At 49.5% G+C, this 8,070-nt stretch overlaps 1 protein-coding gene across 4 annotated transcripts in view; it reads right to left on the bottom strand.

Annotated features, from left to right (window-relative positions):
* The window catches only part of ZNF236 (zinc finger protein 236), a 100,591-nt gene that overhangs the window by 90,978 nt on the left and 1,543 nt on the right, over positions 1–8,070 (bottom strand). Inside the window, exon 1 of one of the 4 annotated variants that reach the window (XM_082699359.1) lies at positions 7,558–7,688. The exons of the other annotated variants lie outside the window; for them this stretch is intronic. The gene's annotated coding sequence lies outside the window, so the exon portion shown is untranslated. Of the gene's footprint in view, positions 1–7,557; positions 7,689–8,070 lie in introns of those variants that run through there. 4 annotated transcript variants of the gene reach the window in all.

Genomic DNA, 8,070 nt, shown 5'->3' on the forward strand with positions numbered 1-8,070 from the left:
AAATAAAAAAATAAAATAAAATAAAATGGGATACACCCGTTTCAGTTTCCAAACGAACTCCCAAACTTTGCATCTGTTTTTTTTTGTTTGTTTTGTTTTGAATAAAAATCTTCCAAAAAGTAGTTGAAATCTCTACTTCTCTCAACAGGCCCGTCTACAGAGTTGATTGATTGATTGATTGATTGATTTGAGAGAAAGAGAGCCCATAAGCATGAGCAGGGGGAAGGGAAGGGCAAAGGGAGAAGCAGACCCCCCGCTGAGCAGGGAGCCTGATAAGGAACTGGACCCCAGGACCCGGGGATCACGACCTGAGCGGAGGGCAGACCTTAACCCACTGAGCCATCCAGGCGTCCGTCTTCCAAGATCTTGTCCCAAGAGCCCAGCTAACCATGGAGGCATTTTCTCAGCTTTTCATTCTGACATCAGGATGCTTTCTGAGGTCACCAAACAGGCCTTCAAGAAATCTGACAACTGTCGCCCCTACTTCCAGTAGGACCCCACTTCAGCTACCACACCTTCTCCTCCTTACTTTCACGTGTGTGTGTGTGTGTGTGTGTGTGTGTGTGCGCGTGTTATTTCTACTCTTATCTAGTTTCTTCTCCTGTTTTCTCCTGTTCGTCCCATACTGGTCTTTCAGGTCTGAGCACAGCTGGACTTTTTCAGATCAAACTCTGCAGTGCTTGCACCCCTGACATCTTTCTACTCCATCACTGTATCTCCAAAGCCTGGCACAAAGCCTGGCACATGTTCCATATTTTTTAAATTCAAAGCATAATAATGTATTACCTATTCCAAAGAGGTTAGGTTGAGAAGGAAGAAAACTTACTACGGGGGAAAAGCTGAGTTCTACACTCCGTCCCCTGATTGAAGAGCTAAGGAAACTAAGACCCCAAAAAAACTTAGCCACTTGGTCAAAATCACACAATTAGCCGGGGAAGAACTAGAAGTAATCTTGAACTCACAGTTTAAGACTCTCTCCTAATTAATCAAGCACCCATGCCTCTCAAGGTCATGATTCCTGAGATGAGACCCCAATCTCAACCTTGTGCCTACTGTAAAAACAGCAAGTGAACGTGGGTTTTACCAACAGTATTTTATGTCAATTGTAAGACTAACTCTGTTTAGTCTTTCAGTATAAAATACAGTCACAACTGGGAGTCAGGTCAAAGTACCCTGCTTGTCTAAACCATAAGTGGTGTCAGTGAGACAATTAGAGTCTGAAACCCTGCTACTGGCTTCATGATAAATGATATGAAATATTACCTGACACAGAGTTAAAGAGAAATACCTGGTCCGAGACTCACTAAACAGTCCCTGCCAGGCTCAGGTTGCTCGCATTCCCGCAGCAAAGCTCCCCTTTACCCAGACGTGCCTTCAATGCGCCCGACTTGTCAGCTCTTGTATCTGTGCGGACTTTCCTTTTCAAGCCTCCCATTATGAAACTGTCTCTATTTTAAAAGGAGTATCAATCCTCTTTCAAATATTTGCTTTTAGTTCCTGTACATTTTTATTTCTAAAGACTTTAGACTCTGGTGGGTGTACACTTAAACACCACACGCATTATCCCAACTTAACAAAACAATGGTGCGTTCAGAGTACAACAAAATAATACCTCCAGTGCCTACAGCCTCCCCATCTGGCTAAAACAATTCAAGGACCAAGGTCTAAAAGTAACAGGGCCTGGGAGTGTACTGCTGAGAATAATGCTTCCCTTAGACAATGCAAAAAACTGATTTTCTGTATAAATAGAGTAATTTCTTGTGGATGTATTTGCTGCCACTATGCTGTTTCTCAGCTCCTCAAACGTACTACATATGTTAGCACTGCAACGATCAAGTAGAGCTAAAGGACGCCACAGAAAATTGTGGCGAGCCCAGTCCGGATTCTGTCCCAATTTCCAATGAAATATGCATGCATGGTACATACTATTTTTAATGTACATATCTTAAAAAATGGGTATCTGTAGATTAAAACATGGGTGACCGGTCACAGCTTAGGGAGACGGTGATGGAAGCAGGGCTGGGAGTCATGAGGTTTGGAATGTCAGTCCTGCTAAGTGCTCAGTAAGGTCTCCGCGAAGCAGGTATCTGCTGCTCAGCTTGGTTCTTCAGCCAAAGGGAAGGCTGATCTCCATCCTGCTTACCTACGAGGCTGTTGTGAGAAATCCAAGGTATGATAAAGAGGAAACAAAAAATACTCTTTTAGAAAAGTAAACTGCACATCTAACTAGGAGGGCTAAAATTAAAAAGACAGAAAAAAAAAGGACAGAGGAGGATGTGGAGCAACCGGAACCTCACACCCACTAGAGAGAGTGAACATCATGACGGGCATTCAAAAACCACCTGGCAGCACTGACCACAGCTGACCACACACAGACCCCGGCAACCCGGCAATTCCGCTCCTAGGTGCATCCCACAGAAATGTGCACACAGAGGGACCAAAAGCACATGTTTAAAAATGCTCACAGAAGCGTCATTTACAACAGCCTTGCAAATGCCCTTCGACAGCAGAGGATGAATTACCACTCTCAAGGTGAGAAGTAAAACAATAAAGCTTCTAGGTGAAAATACAGGAAAAGGTCTTCATAATCTTACAATTGTCAAACATTCCTTACACAGGTCCCAAAAGTGAAACATGAAAGGACTGATAAATTAGACAATATTAAGATTAGGAACTTCTTTCATGAAAGGATATCCTTAAAAGAGTGAACAGCAAAGTACAAAGAGCTCATACACAGTATAGGTGAAGAACTCCTGGGACAGAGCTCTTCACCAGAGATGTACAGATGGCAAGGCAGCATGCGAACAGAGGCTTTGCATTCTATCTCATAAGGGAACTGCAATTTACACAATGAGATACTACTGCAACCCTATTAGAAAGACTAAAATTAAAAAGCAGTAAAAAAAAATACCAAAAGCCGAAGCGGATGTGGAGCAACAGCAACTCTCATTCATTACTGGTGCAAATGCAATGCATTCGCAAAACGCAAAATGAATGCAAAATGCAGAATACAAAGTGGCCCCACCACTTTGGAGGAGTCTGGTGACTTCCTGCAAAGCCAAACACAGTCTCACTGGACCATCCAGCACAGTGGTCCTCTACATTGACCCAAAGGAGCTAAAAACCTGCACACAAATGTGTACAACAGGTTATAACTGCCCAAAACTGGAAGCAACCAAGACAGCCTTCAAAACGTAAACAAACAACCACTGGAGCATCCAGACAACGGAGCATTATTCAGCAGTAAAGAACCATAGCCAGCCATGAAGAGATGTGAGGGATCCTTAAGAGCACACTGCTTAGGAGAGAAGGCAGCTCTGCAAAGGCCGCACACCGTATGATCCAACCGTGTGACATTTGAGCAAGCAGAACTGTGGCGACCATGAACCCTCGTGTAAGGTACTGACTTTAGTAGCTAGTGATGTGTCAGAATCGGTTCACGAGTTGTTACACGTGTATCACACTGACACCTGATGCTAATAGCAGGCGACAGCTCGAGGGGGAGAATAAGGCACGAGCAGGACATGCAGGAACTAGGCACTATCTGCTCGATTCTGCGCAAGCTTAACACCGCTACCAACAGGAAAGTCTATGAACTCAAAATAAGATACTCAACCCAGTAGGAAAGTCGGAAAGACTTAAATGACAGCCTCACGGAAGAGAATGAACGGATAAGAAACATAAGGTCTCTATTAGCACAGAACTGCAGGTTAAAACTCTAAGTACCACTGCGCACACCAGAAAGGCTACAACACTCCGCGGGCAGAGCGAAGGCGGCGCTCCCGGCGGGACGAGAAGCTGCTGGCTCACTGGGGAACCGACCGGCCGCGTCTGTCGTGACCCGGACACGCAGAAGCTCACAGCAGCACGTGTGTGCGACAGCCCCGACTGGAAACAAGTCACGGGGCCGCAGAGAAGGGACAAAGTGACAGCGTATTATGTAATGGAACAACAGGTGACCCGTAACCAGACTGGTTCCTGCCAAGTGAGGACCGCGGCAATCCGCAACCACACACCCAACGAAGGAAGCCAGAAACAAGGGTCACACCGCGAACTCCGAGCAGCTCCAGAACAGCCCAACCGCCGCGGCGTCAGAGGCGACAGCGCGGGACAGGGAAGGCGGCAGCCCGGCGGGAAGGTGCGGGGCCTGCGGGGCCCTGGGCGCTGGCTGCCTGCGGCCGCTCACAAAGCTCATTAAAGTCTGGGCGCTTTCCCTGCCGATTTTTTGGTCAATTAACATAATGACTAAAATACAATAATAAAGGCTTCCAAACAATGCACACATGCGGCTTCTCCTGAAAAACAGGAAGCCGCGGCCACGGTTAGAGGGAGCCGAGCCGGCACGTGCCCCCGTGGACCAAGCAGAGCTCGGCAGTCCTCCCGGGTTCCAGACCTGGCCACCACCTGCCCCTCCTGCCTCTTACTACTGCGCTAGTTCGCGGGCGCTGTCTGACCCACAAACCGTTCGGTTTTTCTCCTGTGGCCAGAGCACACCGTCCGCTCGCACTGCTTCTGGCATCAAGCGTTCATGTCAACCCACTGAAGCCGAGCTTCCCGCTCCGCTGAGATGTCGCGGGAAGGCACCTGGGCGGGGGCCGTCCGCCTCTGAACCCCTCCGTCTCCTGCCCTTCCACCAGACCTGCCTTGCTGGTCTAGACCCGAGACCAGGGGTGTCAGGCCCTGAGCACACAGTACCCCCCACCCCGGGGAAGTCTGCAGATCAGCGATGCCTGGGTCCCGCCTCATGGGCTCAGGCAGACTGGACTCAAGGCCTGCTCGTCGGGGTCCCTAAAAGCTCCCCCAGGTAACTCCATGTTTTGCCAAGAGTGAAAACCACCACTTGAGACCTTGCATGTTATTTCACGTAATGAGTTCTAAGACTAAAACGTAATTTGAAAAACACTAATTGCTTGAGCACAGCGACATGGTCTGTACACAGAGAAAATACAAAGACCCTGATATAGGGTAAGCATCATTTTAAAAACTGCTGAACTGACTTCATCTCACAAAGATTTACGATTTTGTATGGTTTTCCCAGGCTGTACTTGTGTCAAAGACCAGTATTTTTTTTTAATAAATGCTTATAATGAAATCTTTTTGCTTTATTGTGGGAAAGACCAAGATTTTGAACTCCTGTTAACTCAGTACTTGATTCCAGGATCATAAAATCTTTAAATTGGATGTATTACCTAACACACTTTCCTCGAAATACCACGAAGTCTAGTCTCTGCCTACCTAAAAAGTTCAACGATGGAGAATGAAGGGTGCTCCTGTATGAAGACGTCTGGTCCATCCCTGGATACCCAATACCGTTAGGAACTTGGTATTTTAAGCAGATCCTGTCCTCGCCCTGGTCCTGCCGGGAGTTCTGCCTGAAGCCCGAATCACCTTTAAACCCAACAGGGTCTGCTGCCGCCGCGTATGCTGAATCCCACTGCTCTTAGCAGTCTAGTCCCCTTGGCAAGAGAAGTAGAGTTCCTTAAGTCATCCACAGCCAAAATGGCCCAAACTGATCATCTGAGCAGGAGAAGTCTTGCTTATTCATTTGACTCAAGGTCTGTGTGTCTCAGCGCTCTAGAAATGAAGGATTACAAATATTCCTCCAACAGAAAACAACTGAGCAGGGGCCACCTAAGGGCAAGCTTGGGAGAAAGCTTTGTACCACTGCACTAGAAAGAACAAATGGAAGCCATACAGGACCATCAGGGTCACATCAAGACTTAGCGTAAACTAAAGTAAGTACCATAAAGAGAAAAGCCCCGCCTCACTCACCTTTATGTCCCCAGGACAGTGCTGGGGACCAAGCAAATGCTCATTCAATAAACACGACCCGCACTGACTCCCATAGGAGGCTTCCCTCGCTCCAGGATCGCCCCCCCCCCCCGCCCGCCCGGACCTCCAGCACAGGTGACGTATACTGCCGGACCCTCAGCCGGTGCCTGAAGCCACAGGGTGCTGAACCCTAGCTGTACGGTTTTCTCCTACACAGACGTACCTCTCACTGAGTCTAACTCGGAAATCAGGCGCAGTAAGAGATTAACAGTAATAAAACAGGCAACTCTAACGGTTTGCTGTAAAAGCCGTGAATGTGGACTCTCTCCCTCTACATCTCTTACCAGGTGGCACTCACTCTTCTTCTTGGGACATCAAGCGAGGCACCGTGACACAGCATTAGGCTACCACGACCTTCTGGTAACATGTCAGAAGAGGGCCACCTGCTTCCAACCGCAGGGAGCGGAAACCACAGGTATGGGGGGACTGCTGTATGTATGCCCTAAGCTGATTATTACTCCAAGAAATGTTGTTTAGTGGGCCTACTCCCAATGTCTTCTTGAGGTTTCCATTCTGCCATCCGTTCCTCTGGGAACTCCAGACCTTGAGTGTCTGCTCCCTGCCACCACCAACAGTGCTCCCACCATCACAGGACACACACGGCCCTCAAGAGCAGAGGCAGGGACCCTGCTTTGGGGAGCTGAGCTCTGCCACCCAGCCCCGAGCAGGGCCTGCCCATCACGGGAAGTGCTTTCGCACATTTGTTGAAGAAATTTAGCGACTCGGTGTAGGGCTTGTATTCAACAAGAAAAAATAACGGAACACATACTTAAGAGTCAAGTCCCATCTCTGACACCCGCTGAGTGGACCTTCCACTCCACTCAGCCTCTCTGAGCTCTGTTCCCCATCTGTAAAAAGCCCCACCAACCTTCCAGGCTTCTCTTAAGAATAAAATCCATAATGGGAACAGAAAACAAAAGTATTTCAGAGAATGAGAAATATTATTAAGACAGTCAACTGACAGAGCAACGGTCCTCAAACATTTTGATCTCAGGGTATTTGTACATAGTTAAATATTACTGAGGACCCCAAAGACTCTAAATTTATACACATTATATCATCATTTGCCCTATTAGAAATTAAAATTATAACTGAGCACGTTTTAAAATATTTATTCACTTAAAAACCCCATTATATACACACTTTTATGAAATATATATTCTTCAAAAAGGCGATTAAGAAGTTTTCTTCATTAGAGTTTTCTCTTCTTCATTAAAAAGATCACAAATCTTTTCAATGTCCGGAGTCCTCATGTACTCCCAATGTTGCACTATGTCGTGTCTTATTTTCCTGCAAACTGTCTTACTTGGGATATGTTCAGCACGTTATCCTCGAGTGACATGCATGAGAACACCACAGCTTCCCACAGTCCGGGGCACCCGCCCGCATTCGAGCAGAGGCGTGAGCAACCGCAGGACTCGCCTGGCCAGCGCGCGCGGAGAGCGAGTGGAATCACCGGACAGGATCGCGGTGAGAATACGGGGCGGGCACAGTCCTGCGAGTGTCTCCAGGAACCACCCCAGAGAACCACAGTGGCCGAGGGCGGCCGGTGCGCGACCTTCCTCTCGGACAGGTCTGGGGGAGGCCTCTGCTGGGAGCTGGGGCACCAGGCCTAACACAGAGTAAGGGCAGGAGGCCTCCCAGGAAGGTCAGGGCACAGGCCTCCACGGGAGCCCCGAGAACAGGGCCCGATCAATTAGGATCCCGCAGGAATGTGGACTTTACCTTAAGAAATGAGCAAGCCTTTGAAGAGGCTTAATCAAGGTGCGGCCACTTCATCTACACCTTCACGAGCCCCCGCAGGCTGATGGCCTAGGGCAGGGCGCGCCTCCCGCAAGTCCACCCGCAGACCCCGGAAGGGGAGGCCAAGGACAATGCGGCTCCGAGGCAGAAGCTGCAAGAGTCGCTGTGCGCGGCCTGGAGGACTGGGCCCGGGGCTACTCGTACGTTGAGGGCGGGACAAACCCAGGTGGACACTGAGGCCACTTGGGAAGCTGGCAGGGACGGGGCTGTGCCCGCGGGCCGCCGCGACGCCCCGCACCTGCTCTCTCGGGCCATACAGGACCGAACGGACGAGGCCAGCGGGAGCAGAGCGCGGCCCTCAGGACCCGCTGCGGCCCGCATCCGACGCGGGGCGCCCGTCCGGCCGTCCCCCGGGGCCCGCACAGCCCGGCGAGGGCGCCGCGTCCTCCGCACTCCCGTGAGGTGCCGACGCGTCCGTGGCCGCGTGTCCGCCCC

This window comes from Mustela nivalis (assembly GCF_964662115.1).
Source record: "Mustela nivalis genome assembly, chromosome: 14".
NCBI lineage: Eukaryota > Metazoa > Chordata > Mammalia > Carnivora > Mustelidae > Mustela > Mustela nivalis.